Raw genomic sequence first — 15837 nt, 5'->3', positions numbered from 1 at the left:
AGACCGATGGGTACATTTCCACTGATTAACCTTTGTGGCATAGTGTATACAAGAGGTATACGAATGTGGCTAGTGCTGGGCTTAACTGTAACATGTGCTAAACAGTTTCCACAGACTTCTCTGTTTCAAAACATAATTAAGTCAGATTTGGTTTATATCCCATTCATGACATCAGGGTACATTAGTGCATACTTTCTGCCATGATTCCTTGGGGCATATAGCATCCCACCACTGATGTGGGCTGCACAGGAGGGATGGGGGGAACAGCTCATTTCCCATTCAAATTTTATTTGTGAAATGAAACTTCTCCTTGAGGCTTACTTAAGAGCACATACATCTAATCTCCCAAGAAGTCCATGCACACATACATTATATTTATTTTGTTCTCAGTAGAGTCTCATCAATGGTTCCCCCATTGGACATGTAATATTTTACATGTTAAAATGTTAGGTGATCACTCACTGAAATTACTATACTTTTTAAGTCCCCTTATATTGATAGTTGTGTCCTAGAGAGTTATGCTTCTTTATAGTCTCAGACACATGCTGAGTGAAATCTTCACTTTGAATGGTTTCCATACTACCATGACAAGTACCAGATTGCTTCTCTGCTAGGCATGTGGTTTTTTTCCCTTTGGCAGAACAAATCACTGCAAAGAAGAGTTTTAGATTTGCTACTACAATGTGGGGGTCTCTGGGAATGCCTTTTTCACTACTGCCTAAGAGGAAAACTCAACTGTGGGGAGCCTGCTCTCCTTTTAGCACTTTTTATTTGGTTTTCAAGGTGTAGGATGGTACATGACCACCAATGGGAACCTGAAGCATTCATTGAAAACATCCAGCTCTCTCCTCTCCACTGTGTTCACCTTTGATCACAAAGTATCTTAAACATACAACAAATCTCCCCTTCCTTCATCCTTGTGCCAGATGCGCTGATCAATGCCACTGCACTGTGTTAGAAGGCATAAACCTATAGAAAGGCCTCACTGGAAACCAATATGCTTCTAAAAGTTGGTAGTTTTTATCTTGGGATTCCATAAATCATCCTTTTTGATTATGAAATAAAACTGTCTGGAAACAGCTCAAAATGGAAAAAAAAAAAAACACCTCTCATACTAATGTTTATGTTACATTTAGACAGGCTCAGTTGTGAATTGTGAAAGTGAGGTAATTAAGGACCAAATTAGATACTATTGGAATAATCACCTGATTTATTTCCTAGCAACTCAAACCCAAATATATTAGACTCATTGACACAGTGACACTATCGCTTAGAACACCCGTAGGCTCTGGATCAATGCCAGAGTCACACCTCCATGAATGATTAATGTATATAATTTAAGACTAAAGAGGTATGTAAACTTTTCTTATAGAAGTTCACAGACTAGTCAGATAACTCATAATTTTTTCCCAAGAAAAACTGTCTGAGAAAGGCATGGAGAAACTGCTCATGTGGTAGATACAATCTCCGATCAATAGGAGTGCCAAATTAATAAGAGAAACACTAAATAACAGTAATACCGGCAGGAGCATTTAAAATAAGGCCATCAGGGGTTCCAGCAAAAGACACTTTCAGTACTTTCTACTCTCCCAGCACTCTCAGCTTGGTAGACTTACACAGTTCTACCACCTTAAAAGAGTTTTAGCTTCTTAGTTCCTATGCTTTATTCATCTCTTCATTCACTGCCGACTGTGTCGAGCACTGTTTAACAGACATGACAGCTTGATGTTAAACTGAGGATATGCTCAAGGTCACAGGGGTTACCTCCACTAAGGGAGTACCCAACCCAGAACTCCCACTGCACCTCAGTACTGCATGGAAAAGGCTAACATGTATGCTTTCTCTTTCATAGTTCTCCTCCAAACCATGCACAGGTCAGTACGGTCCTCTTGGTTTGTCCTGATTCTCTCAGCATCCTGCATACACCACTAACATCATTCAGTAAATGCTCATATGGGTTACAAAACATGTAATATATAATGTGCTCATCTACTCTGCTTTTAGGATCAAAATAATGATGACTTTGAAGACTAATACTAGGCTTTATTTGACTCTGCCCTGCTGCCAAGTCTAGGAAGAGTACAGAGGGGGACTGGTATGCATTCACTAATGTGGCAAGGTTAAATTTGTTCTCAGTCTGAGTTTCCCTAGACCATGTGCTCAGCTCTCATGGTCACACACAGATTCAACAAACAGAGAAATGATTCTTGCTTATCAGTCAGCATGAGCTGTATTTGTCTTGTTATATTCCAAGGTTAATGCACAGCTTATTTTGATAACAGCAAAAATTATTTCATTGTGGTTATTAACAGTTGACAAACTATTTTCATGAATGCTTCTCTATTACACATTTTATTAATATTAGAAATGACAAAAGTATTTCAATTCTGATCTCAAATTTCAGACTTGGTTATGTAATGAAGAGCATTGCAGAGATTAAATGCATGTGATCAATATACCATCATTTCTCTCCTAAAACCACTTTTTTCCTGAAATAACAGTGTAACTATGGCAACACAATAAGATGATGTAAACTTAGAGCAACCAAGGGAAAGAAAAGAGGCATCAGAAAGGAGGAAGAAACTTTTTTTTTATGAATGAAAATGTATCCTGGTTCCAACAACAAGGCAGCAATATGTTATTACTTTTATACTTTACCATAAAACATGTATAAAAATCTGATAAAATTTGTAATAATGGGTAACAAGATATTATCCATACATCAAGAACAGACAAAGATTCTGGAGAGATGGTGGACAACTAAAGTGAACCACATACTTGTGCCATTTTAATATCCAAAGAGAATCTACAGAATAAAGAGCAGAGAAAAACAGGCACAGCTCTGAGGCCTCCCTGAAATGAAGGGTACATACAGTTGCACTCTATGGAGGCTAAGATATTAAGGGGCTAAAACCAAAGAAGGGAGATCTATAGAGAGAGATTCAAGAGTCTCTCCTTGATTCTCCCAGCAAGTGTACAGTACCTTCATATAAAACCATTTGATCCTGGAGAAGTAGAAGCCCTGTATGGACAGTGATGGAGAGCCATCAATCAAAGACAGACTGCAGGAAATGACAGGTATTGAGTGGAGATAAAACTATTAATTTAGACCTGATAGACTTAAGCTTATGGACATGAGACATCAAAGAACAGCCCAATAAAACACAAGAAGAAATAAAATACCGACTCTAAAGAGGATAGAATTAGAGGGTAAGGGAACAAGCCACAGATGCGATAAATCGAGCACACAGAGATCTAAGCACATTTACCCAGGTATATCCTCAATCACATTAAATATAAAGGGCCCAGTTATCTCTGGTTACACAGATATCAACCACACTAGGAACGGGTAAATTACAAAACTGATAACAGAAGGACAGATAGACAGAGATGGATCTGTAGGCACCTGCTCTCTTTGGTCCTTCCACACAACTCACTGAAGGAGAAAGCTCCTTCTTTAGGTAAAGATTAGAGAGGGGCAGAAGAAATGTTTAGGGCTGGAAAAAATGAGGACTTCAGGGTTTTCAATCAATCAGTACTGTCCACTCCTACTTCCCTTCATCCCTATCACTGATCCTAATAGGAGAGCTTGCTAAGGAAAGAATTTTTTTTAAATTGAAAAATGGAACATCTTAAAGAAAAAATAATATATTCACAGTAAGAAATTGAGGAGCCCCTAATAAAACAGCAGCTTTCACCTGCTGCCAAGTCTTACTAGATAAATATGCATTTTCCTAAACAGAGCTTCCAATCCCCGCCTCCCGAATATAAAACAATAACAGTTGCTACACATTTGATGCTTTCTCAAGAAGGGCAGATTAAATAGAGGAACGGAAGAAAGAAAGCAGAAGAGGGGGACAACAGAGGGAACATGAGACAGTGGAGACAGAGATGGGATGCCTTAGCTTTGTGAGCTACATCACAGACAGGTCTAAGGGATCATTATAGCCATACAACTCAAATTACAATGTAATCACGGCCATAGCATAACTCCAATGCAAACTGAAACAAATCACCTAGGAAATGGAACACAAGGAGGGGAAAGGTACAATAAAGAAAAACAAAAACATTCTCAGGAGTGGATATTTAATATTCTTCAACTGCCTTTCCATAAACACAGAGGCTAGAAGGGATGAAACAAAAATGCCCTATTATTTCTTCAACAGGTAAACAGGAAAGCAGGCATTTTTTTTTCTAAAGGAAACATCTTAAGGGAATTGGTAAATAATAACAACAACAACAACAACAACAAATTAAGCCAAGGAATATCACTGTAAAATGTAAGTAACAGGCAAAAGAGAAAATATGAAAGTTAAAAAAAAATAGATCCAAAGTAAACCCTAAAAATTGTTGCTTGTAACAATTGACTATTATACATGTGTTGGAGAGGGCAATCTGTTTCTTCTGAGTTTGCAGTGGGGGTGGGGGGGATGGGAGCATCCAGGAGGACAAGGAACTAAACAGGGACCTCTTAGCCCCATTCTGCTTGGCTTGCACACCGAGCAGACACAGAACCTATATATGATTCTCTGTGTGGTGCTTGACTGGAATGGAGGGGACTCCCTGAGGGGATGAGATGTATCTAGGACTCCATCTAGTTCCATGGTGAGCCACGAGACTACCAGACAGCCCTTTCACTATAGGTTAACTGGTGGCAAATCAGAATGCCAGGAAACCTGAAAGTCCATCTTTCCATTTGCAAATTCAGAGGTGGGAGAGGAATATATATGATGCTTCCAAATGACAACTGTGTGCATACTGTCTCTATTTACAGTCAAATCAAATCAGATATGTGACTCAATAACCCAGGCATATAAGAAAGACCTCGGTCTGTTCACAGGAAAGAAGAACTGAGAGCCAATGGTTCAGACAGGAGAGGGAGCATGAACCATTTACTTTCCATTGCTCTTCGTCAGAGCTGTTCACCAGTTGTTGCATTAGAGTCACCTGGGAACCATTAAGAAAACACTGTCTACTACCCCTCTACTAATTAAAGCCAACTCTCTAGAGGTGAGCCTATGGCATAGGGATGGATTTTCTTTTAAGCTTCCCAGGTGATTCAGTGTGTTGTAACGTTGCAAAGGCCTTACTTTGTTTACCTTTCTTTCTTTCTCTTTCTCTCTTTCTCTTTCTTTCTTTCCCCTCCTCCTTCCTTTCCCCCCTCTTTGCAATGTGAGTCTCCCTCCCTCTTTCCTTCCTTTTTGCAATGGGAGTCTCATTCAATATTCAATTGAATATCTCCATGAATAAAGGCATTTACAGAGGCACAGAGAATGCACAGATGAATCAGAAACTGTGTTCACAAAACATGATTGTGGGTCACCAGGGAATAGGAAATATGTAACAAGTGTGAAACCTGCACAAAGACGTACTGAGAGAAAAATATATAGATGAGATGGAAAAGAACAGGGATGTGTAACACTTTAACACAGATGTCTAAAGTCAGTCTTAAATCGGGGTTAAAACAAAAAATCCAGCTGATGCCAAAGTTGTACTAAAAGCCCAAAGGTGCTCTAGAAACAGTTCTCAGAAAGTGACTTCTGAGCAGAGATGGTAATGCCCTAACCCATGACCCCCTCAGGGCCTTCCTCTTAATTCTCCTATCTGAACGTCATTGTGTCCAAACTACAAGGCCTTAGGACCCTGAGGATCCTAAGACACAAATTCATAAAAGCAGCAGATAGAAGGCTACTTACTTATAAAGCCCTACTTAACTGTAGGCTCAGACCAGTACAAGTTTTACAAATTTATGTAATTCTTTATTGATCTAAAGTGTGTTTTTATTACCTCAATTTTATTTCATTCCTTTGACTTTATACATTTGGAAATTTTCCTTTTTGATTTAGGGAAAAACTCTCTCCCTTCCTTCTTTTCTCTTCCTCTCCCCTCTCTCTCCTCTTTCTCTCCCTCTCCCTCTGCCGTCTTTCTCCTGTCTCTCTTCCCCCCCACCCCCTGCGGTTCTACAGAATCTATGATTTCTTTCAACCTTAGCCTACAAGAGCATTCATACTTCAGATGGAGATGATCTGCTTTGGGTTGATGCCATCGGTGGATATGTTCTGATCAAATAAGCTGAGCAGAGATTAAAATAAAGCTCACCATTCCCAAAGGAAAAGAGGGGAATGGCAGAACACACACAGGTTTTCATGGCTGAATAGTACCTTTATGTTTCCTTGAAAAGATGACAAACACATTTCATGGTCTCAGTTTGCTATTCATTTATGCTATGCCTTGTGTCAATATGTTAAATCTTAGATCTGATCGACGCCTCTCTCACACACTCTCACAGCTGTAGTTATCTGACTACATTAAAAAGCTTCAGGCGTAAAGATGGAAACACAATATCCCGCAAAAAGAGAGAAAAGGCATTTTCCTTCGATTCTCTTTAATTAAGGTGACTAGGGAAATCTGCACAGCTCTCAGAGAGAACATACCTCCCAGGTCATGAGAATGAGTCTAATTTCTCAGATAGTTCTAAATAAAACAAATTTTGATATCCCCCCAAATAATATTCTCTGAATAATATTTAAATATTAAATATTAAGTATCTATCATAATTAAGTCAAAATTTTATGTTCATATTTAAAATGGCTTTATTTTTAAGCAAAAACAAAATAAAACAAGCAAACAAAAAAAAAAGGAAAAACGGAAAAAGTTCACATGCAAATACTCAACAGGTTATTCCAAGGTCAAGTGGGAATAGTTTTTAGGGTATGTGTCTCTCATGAATAGAGAATAATCTTGGCCTCAACATGGGACTAACAAAACACAAGGAAACAAAAATGCAAAGGACAAAGAAAATCAAAAAAATTCATAGCTGGGCTTCTAGTAAAGACATCAGAAAAAAAATGTAGAAAGCTTCCTATCAGTAGACCTGGAGAGGCAAGTGTGGTAACAAAGGCCTGTGATCCCAGAGGAGGGTAGGTGCCAAAGGGTCACCTTACAGCTCACCCCGTAAGACCTTACCTCAAGAAATAACAAAAAACAAAAAACACACCTGCAGGTCCCTGAAATAGAATAGTCTGGAATTTAGCACAAAAGCCTGTAGGGAACTAAGTGCACTCTCGGAATGCATGGGAATAGCAAATGCCAGGAGGCCGTTTGCACCGTGATGGGCTGGCATTTCCATCCAAGGTTCTCACCATTCCCGTGTCTTCCCTCCTTTCCGGACTGTACTTATTTGAACTCTCTGGGGCAGACTCTATCCATGTGACTGCATGCATGTTCTGTGAGGCCCTCCAGTAGAAGTGAACTCTAGGATATCTTGAGAGGCAGTAATGTTTGGCCAGGCTGAAGACTCCCCTTGCCAAAAGTCAGATTTACTAAAACAGCACAGTCCACATGTGCCACGAGCTTAGTCCACATGTGATATGCGGCATTCCCTGTGGCTGTCAGAAGAGGCATATCTTTATCTTCTGGGGTGGGTTCTAGTTCTAGGAACTCCCACCAGGATTTTCCAAAGGTGACAGCAAGCTGGCAGCTGTCTGTACCTCTCAGAGGCCAAGGGCAGCCACTAGGTGGCAGTACCACATCAGTTTATTCTCACCTTCACTCTGGCATTTGCCTAGCTGGTGCTGGTGCCATGAAGAGAAGTGCCCTCTCCTGATGTCCCAGTCCCATCCCCGTGTCACAGGAGTGAAAGCTTCTCTCCCAGACACTCTAAAAGCAGATGGCATTCTACTATAGGAATCAGGCTAGAAGAAAAGTGAGCTGGTTTCTCCACTCCTATACCAAACAGCCCAGGGAGCTACCAGAATCTGAGAGACCTTTGAGTGTGTGGTGCGGTGATTAGGGCAGGAGTGGGATGGGGTGGGGTGGGATTTTCTGTCTGGATGCTGGCCCATTCTAGACCCCTGTTCTAAGGTAGATCTAGGTTGCAGCATTGTTGCACCTTTCATCCAGTGGGTATTCTCTAGATCAAAGGTCAGATCCTAAAAGCCCATGAATAGAGATAAAAATCTATCTGAAGGTTTCAGACTAGGCCATGTTGGATATGAATCAGCACTCGAAGAAAGAAAAGGCATGTGTGATAGAGCTAGGGGATTCATTGAAATGCAAGGTATTGCCCAAGTCTTAGCTGTGTCTGAACCAGGGAAAATGAGTCTTGGTCTCTGAGCTTCATTTTCCTCCAAGATGCACGAATCTGACCTTTTGCAACATCAAATATCTGTGAGCACCCAGATAAAGGAAGGAAGTCCGCATGATGCTGTGTTCTATAGTGGGCAAGGCCTTTGTGAATGTGTGAAAGTAGACACAAGGAAAAGGCATTCCTCCCCACAGCTACCCTCTTCTCCCTCACGGTTGCCTCCTTGACTAACACTACCCTTCTATCTTCGTGTCAGTGGGGACCAGGGAGCCCCTTGTTCTGTCTGTATGGACCTTGAATCCTTAAGAAAGTTTTGACAGAGCTTCTGTCCAGGGTTCTCAGTCAACTGAAAAGAATGTACCCTGCTGACCCAAATCCACTTCCTCCACAGGACTACAACTACGGTAGGCAGTCACCATGGCACACTACTAAATTTTTAATTTTTGAAAATACATCAATGAAAATTGCAATGTGCAGCGTATGGTGATGAGATGCTCCAGATTCCAGCCCAGCACAGTTCTGGGCTGTACTCCTAGGAAGCAGAACGCTCCTGAGCAGCACTGCTTTACTCCTTGCAGATAGATAAAGAGCAGAGTCAGAGAAAGGAGCTCCAATCTAGAGTAGAGTGAGTTTGCAGGACAAGTAGCTATGTAGTGTAGTCCAGTGTAGTAGATGAAAAGGACTGCACATATTCTTAGGTCATTTGCCAGTTACATTTTCCCATTTTGAATCTAAGAATTAATTTTTACAATACCTACTAGAGTTGCAGCTTGGATAGTTAAAAAGACAGCTTTGAACAGTTTTAGAGATTTGAAATGGTCATCGAGATGCATCTTGAAGATTCTTGCCAGCAGCAACAAGGCAGAGTGTACACCTGGTGAGTGAACCATAAACCCACCTCAACAAGGTCACTGGCAAGATCCTCACCCATCACTGTAGCCAGTAATCCCAAAGGGATGTTTAAATTAATTTTAACTTTACCAGACTGAAATAAAGTTTGCCACAGAGAGCCATGAATTTGACTTGTCATGTTGGTGAAATTAACCTTCCTACATAGGAAATTCAGGACGCTATGCCAAGGGATACTGGCAAAGAAGCTTCCACTGCTCGTTTTGCAAGTGAGAGGGGGTAGCCAGGGCCAGGGTTCCAAAACTCAAGCTAAGGAGTGGATGTGCTGGCTGGTATTCAGTTGTACAATGCCTGCTGAATACCCTCTCAATAATAGCTCTTACTGAACTTTACTCCCATTAAACTATACTGCACACATGTGAAGCTGTCAGCTAATGATCTTTCCTGTTAGGTATCGGGACAAAAGTCAAAAGGATCAGCACCAACATTCCACCAAATCAGGCTAAGAGTCACTCTGTGCACAGCTTGGTAACCATAGGGATAACCGACAGCCTTGAAATAAGCATCTGTGTGTGTTCTACATAGACATTCTCCAGGCAGCCCATAGAAAATACCTGACCTAGAAACATAAAAACCAGACTGAGTAAGAACCGCATCACAGTTGCCCAAAAGGAGTTCACAAAATGAATGAAAAAGTTTCACACGGGTGTAGAGCTGGCCAATAGAAATTTTTCACTTCAGTTTGAGGAACTTAAAATTTAATTCAAAGAGCTATATGGGATTACTCGCTGCCTTGTTGGAGAAAGAGGATGAGAAGTTGAGTCCTGGCAGAAGAGGCACAGAACATGTCCTCGTGACAGTGCAGTAAGAGCATCCATCCCCAAGAGTCCCTGAACATCTTCTCTGCGAGAGAGAAACGGGAGAAAGGAATATGACACAACTCACCTGACACAACCCAGATTAAAGGAATATGACACAACCCACCTGACACAACCCAGATTCTCAGACACGTACACTGCAGGGACATAAGACAACGCTTCCTTCTCATCTAGTTGCTTATTTTGTGGGTATACTTCTTGGGTAAAGGAAATAAATCAACCATTGAAAGAATGAATATGAATTTTGACTCAGCTTTGCGTGTTCATTCACACAGATGTGCCGATTCCCTTAGTAGGTTAGTTGGCTACAGAGGGTGCTGGGGTCAGAGGCCTAGCCATTCTGATGTCCACAGACAGTGGGGGACTGTCTGAGGCCTACAGGAAGGCAACTAGTTGCCTTTCCTCATCCTTCCTGTCACTCTCACCCTCTGGGATACAACCGGTATGCAAGGTGGGATACACAGAGGAATTGATTAAACACTTATCAGATCATCTTAAATACTAGAGTCTTTCCATTTTCAGGTATCCACACTCTGCTCTCCTGGCCATCATACTGAAAAACAAAACAAAATTAAAGCAAAAGCAAGGCCTCAATTCATGTATTTATAATTTTATATATTGCTCAGTAATAGTATGTTGTCAGAAAACTATACAAGTCATTGAATGAGATGTACCCTTTATTATTTTTCATGTTTGCTATATGTCAAAATTATTTCAAATAGATATTTCCATGGCACAACACTCAACATTTAAAGTAATGAAGCAGGATGCAGCTCATTTCCTTCTCTTGTGTTTAGAAACATGTTTAGTTTCCTAAGTCATATAGTTTATTTGTAACATTTCCATAAATCATCTGATGTAAAGGCAGCTGAAGGCTTCATAAAAGTGCTGACTTCAAATGATGAAAAAAGATGTCAGAAATACATTATAGGAAATTTGTGTTTTTAGCATACTACTTGTTTGGTTTTCAGTATACTTATACATAGTTAATATATGGGCTGGTTATTTTGAAATTATTAGACAAATATGTTTTAATATATTGTGCAAGGCATATCTTACACAATTCTCTTACTTGATTTCTTTATGTGTGTATATGTATCCATATATGTACACATGTGCATAAACATGAGGAATTCAGCCAGTGGTAGTACATGCCTTTAATCCCAGTACTCAGGATACAGAGGCAGGCAGATCTCTGTGAGTTCAAGACCAATCTGTTCTACAGTGTTAGTATGTAGGCATTTGTACTGGTCTGCTCTTGGAGTTCTGACAGGATACGCCCTCAGCTGTAGCCACTAAGAGCTCTACCTGTGCACATTCACTATGTTCCCTTTTAAAAGACTCCTGCCCAACTCACATCCTCCTCTTTATTTCTCTCCCTCTCTCTGTTTCTCTCTCTCCACCCCCTCCCTCTCTACCTCTCTTTCCTCTCTCCAACTACTCCTGCTGTCCCTGGAGGCTGGTCTCCCTCCTCCTCTTTCCCTTTTTGACAATCCTTTTCCCCTAATTAAAACAAACAAACAAACAAACAACAACAACACAACAAAACCTCTGCTTGAACTCTGTAGCATGGCATCTTTCTCCCTCACACTACTTTTTTTTTTTTTTTTTTTTTAAATTACAACATACAAAGCTAGTTCCAGGACAGCCAGGACTCCACAGAGAAACCCTGTCTCAACAAAATAAAATAAAAACGAGTTATTCCGAAATGTAATTTCCCATTCTATATATCTTGCAAGTGTCCAAACTTGGCTTTCTGAGCACAAAGGGCACCATGGCCTTGACACATGGCTTCTAATAGAATCCGGTGCAGATGATGAAGACCCAGGTTGTCTAAGTCACTGGGCTCAGTGTAACATCTGGCACTAAGAGAACAATTAGTTCAGGAGGCTCGTAAGGGTGCAGATGTCACAAAAGAGAAGCAGACATTCTGAAGCTGTGTCTGGTTTCCTGACTCATTTGGTGAGACACAAAGCACTGTGTCTACCAGAACAGGCAGGGACACCCAGGGCTGAGCTGAGGCACCAGGTCAGCACAGTGGCCAGATGTCTGTAGGTGCTGTGTCTCCTAAATATCCCGACACAGCACTCAGCTGGCTTCCCTTCACATCTTCCCATCTGTTCAGCTTGTGTCTCCAAATAAGAAGCTACCCCAAGATGGAGTTGTCTTTACCTGTGTCTCATCCCTGGAATCAAGGAGCCATATGTTCTGACACATACACCTTCAAATGCTCCCAAATTGAGCCATTGTTCTTGGCATGGCTCCTGCTTACCTCTTCCATTTTAGTTCTTTGCATCCTGGGCTCCAGCTGAAGGACTTTCTGTTTATGGCATGCATGCTGCTCTCACTCCTAAAGGCACCCCATGCTGTCTGTTTCTCTTACACCTTAACCCTTTCTTAGCTTCTTTTCCATCATAGTTTGCCTCTAGAGTCACTTCCCAGCACTGCCAACTGCCCCTCCTTCCGAGAATGGGCTGTAGACTTTCTGCTGGCAGGCCACATGCTACACAGATACAGATCCACTGATCTTATACCATCACTCATCTGAAGGGTTGTCACTGTGTCTTATGTTGTTCAAGCTCTGTGCCCTGTGTTAGAAATGAATGCTAACTGACAGGTGCTTAACACAAACTGATAATGAGTGAGGCAACCTCCACTTCCGTTTTCTTTTTCTAGAGATGAGACCATGAAGCTGAAGCACATAGCAGACATCCTAGTATTATACCAATCTGTCCATTTTTCCCGTCTCTTTATACTGTCTTCTTCCATGTACCCTGAACAGTCTTTCTAAAACAGCAGTTCTCAACCTGTGGGTCATGACCTCATTGGAGTTTTCAAACAGCCCTTTCACAGAGGTCACCTACGACCATCAGAAAACATAGATATTTGTATTATGATTCATAGCAGTAGCAAAATTACATTTATGAAGTAGCAATGAACTGACTTTATGGTTGGGGTCACCACCACAACTGGACTAAAAGGTGGCAACATTAGGAAGGTTGAGAACCACTCTTCTAGAACATAAGTTTAATTGCGTTACCTTGTCTACTAACATTGGGCATGTCTAAACTGCCTAGAAAGAGGCTTTCATTAACATAGCATCCAAGGCCACTAACAATTTAATTCAAACCCACCTTTTCCAGTGTCTCCCCAGTCATCAGCCACATGGCCATGTCTGGCACTTTTGTTTGCTTCCAACTGTCCTTAGCTGGCATCTCCATCTTCAACACTTGCTATCTGAGAAGTATTCCCTAGTCCCTTAGGCAGGAGTACAGATGTACTAGAGAGTCCTTGTGCTCAATTATAACTTTCCTTTGTTATTGGGCCACCTGTCTCTTCCACTAGCCATTGAGTACCCACCCATAGAGGAATGTCTCTTCAAATCCACTGATGGACTCAGTACTCCGTTCCCAATAGAAGCCAAATACAGTTTGCATAGTGGATTAGGAAGAATCAAAATCTTATAAGTTTAATAAGTAAAGAAGTCTCAACTTGGAAACAAGCTGCGTTAAATAGGAATATAGAGGCAGAATAAATCAAAGGTAACAGAGCTGTATTTCAGTTGGGTAGCCAAATAGAGTGATTTATAACAGATCATTCAGGCCAATACACTCCTCTGTAGCTTCCTGTTTTCTGTTGTCTTCCTATCATTACCCCATTGTTTTTACTCCACAATTAGAAATGAACAAATTTGAAGGAAAACTATTTTATATTAATTTCAGTGCAATTAAATCTAACTCCATGGAACTAGTTGGAAAGCATTATTAGTGCTTCTCCCTCATAAAAAAGAACATCTCAATCTATTAACTTGTGGTCCTAGTTCATCTTATTTTTATATTAAGTTCAATTCTGGCTGCAGAAGAAAATATTCTTTACATATACTAATATAGTAGCATTTGATCACTCTAGAGATACTGATGCATGTAACAATGAAAATCATGTGACAAATACTAGGAAAAGCCTGTAAGAACTCTACACTGTCACAGAAGACAAACTGTACTTGTGATGCTTGTTCTAAGTAGAGACATGCTTAAAATCTAAAGAAAAACAACCAAGAGATACCATCTTACACATGTCAGAATGGCTAAGAATAAACACGCACACACACACACACACACACACACACACACACACACACACACACACACGGCAGCTTATTCTTGAGAGGATGTGAAGGAGAACATTCCTCCATTGCTGGTTGGAGTGCAAAGTTATGCAGCCACTTTGGAAATCAGTATGACAACTTCTCAGAAAATTGGGAAATCAATCTACCTCAATACCCAGCTATACCAATCTTGGGCATATACCCAAAGGATGCTCAATCATACCACAAGGACACTTGCTCAACTATGTTCATAGGACCTTTATGTGTAATAGCCAGAACCTGGAAACAACGCAGATGCACCTCAACCAAAGAATGGATAAAGAAAATATGGTACCTTTACACAATGGAGTATTACTCAGCTGTCAAAAACAATGACATCATGAATTTTGTAGGCAAATGGGTGGAACTGAAAAAAAAATCACTCTGAGTCCCCCAGACCCAGAAAGACAAACAGGATATGCACTCTCTCATAAGTGGACATTAGATATAAAGCAACAGATAACCAGACCACAATACACAGCTCCAGAGAAGTTAGGTAACAAAGATGGACATATGGATCACCCTGGGAAGGAGAAATAGATGAGATCTCCTTGGTAAACTGGGGGTAGGGGGTGGTAATGGGGAATGGTGTGAACATGAGGGAACAGTATGGTTGATTGAGTTGTGGGAGGGATGTGGTGGGAGAGCAAAGGAAGAGATACCTTGATAGAGAGAGCCATTAAGGGTTAGGGAGAAACCCAATTCTAGGGAAATTCCCAGTAACCCACAAGATGAACCCAGCTAAGACCCTCTACCAATAGTGAGAGGAGGTGCATAAACTGGCCTTCCTGTGTAATCAGGTTGGTGAGTACCCTAACAGTCACCATAGAACCTTCATGCAGTAACTGATAGAAGCAGATGTAGAAGTCCACATCCAAGCAGCAGGCCAAGCGACGGGAGTCCAGTCAAAAAAAGGGAGGGCAGATTATATGAGCAAGGTGTGGGGGGGGTCAAGACCAGGACAGGGAAATCCACAGGGATGGTTGACCTAAACTTGCAGGAGCTCAAGAACTCTAGAGCAACAGCTGGGGAGCATCCTTGAGACCAAACTAGGCCCTCTACATGTGGGTGACAGTTTTGTAGCCTGGTTTGTTTGTGGGGCCCCTGGCAGTGGGACCAGAATCTATCCCTAGTGCATGAGGTAGCTTATTGAAGCCCATTCCTTAAAGTGGGATGCCTTGATGTGGTGGTGGGGCAAGTCATGCCTTAACTGAATGTGGCAAGCTTTTTTTCCCCACTCCCCATCCCATGGGAGGCCTCACTCTTTCTGAGGAGTGAATGGGGGTCGGTTGGGGTAGAGGAAGGAGGAGGGCAGAGGGAATGGAACTGTGGTTGGTATGTACAATAAACATAAAATATAAAATAAAATGAAATCTAAAGGTTCTAGTCATTATGGGTCTGCAATACCAACGCTCCCACGGACTGTTCACCAAGGGGAGACACTACAAATAGGTACTTGCCTGATTTTTAATGGCAACTAACAAAAACAACTAATTTTAAGGAAAACCAGAATTATGCATAAAATGATGATGCTATAACTCAAAGAGACAAAAAGCTCACATAGAAAAAAAAAACTTACTAGTATTTTGTCACTTTCGGTTTAGGGACATGTAAGAAGTTAGTATATGCTAGTGAAGAAATCTGATTCTTTTCTTAGAAGGTTTTTTATTTCTTCCTGACTATCCATTACCCATTTCTTCATAATTAGGATTGATAAGTGGATACCCAAAGCTATCTAGTTCAATTTTATTAAATATCTAAGAAATTGAGACTTAAAACATGTGAACCGATTCTCCCAAGATGTTGTGCTTATGGTCAACCAATCAGAATTTACGCTCCGCTTCCTCATGCTCCAATACAAGTTGAGGCTTTGTTTGCCC

At 41.0% G+C, this 15837-nt stretch overlaps 1 protein-coding gene across 2 annotated transcripts in view; it reads right to left on the bottom strand.

Moving 5' to 3' along the window:
• Positions 1–15837, bottom strand: part of Kcnn2 (potassium calcium-activated channel subfamily N member 2) — a 355449-nt gene that overhangs the window by 29334 nt on the left and 310278 nt on the right. The gene's annotated exons all lie outside the window — the stretch shown is intronic.

The sequence above is a fragment of the Phodopus roborovskii genome, unplaced genomic scaffold (assembly GCF_943737965.1).
Source record: "Phodopus roborovskii unplaced genomic scaffold, PHOROB, whole genome shotgun sequence".
Lineage (NCBI taxonomy): Eukaryota > Metazoa > Chordata > Mammalia > Rodentia > Cricetidae > Phodopus > Phodopus roborovskii.
This window is presented reverse-complemented; position numbering and strand designations above follow the sequence as displayed.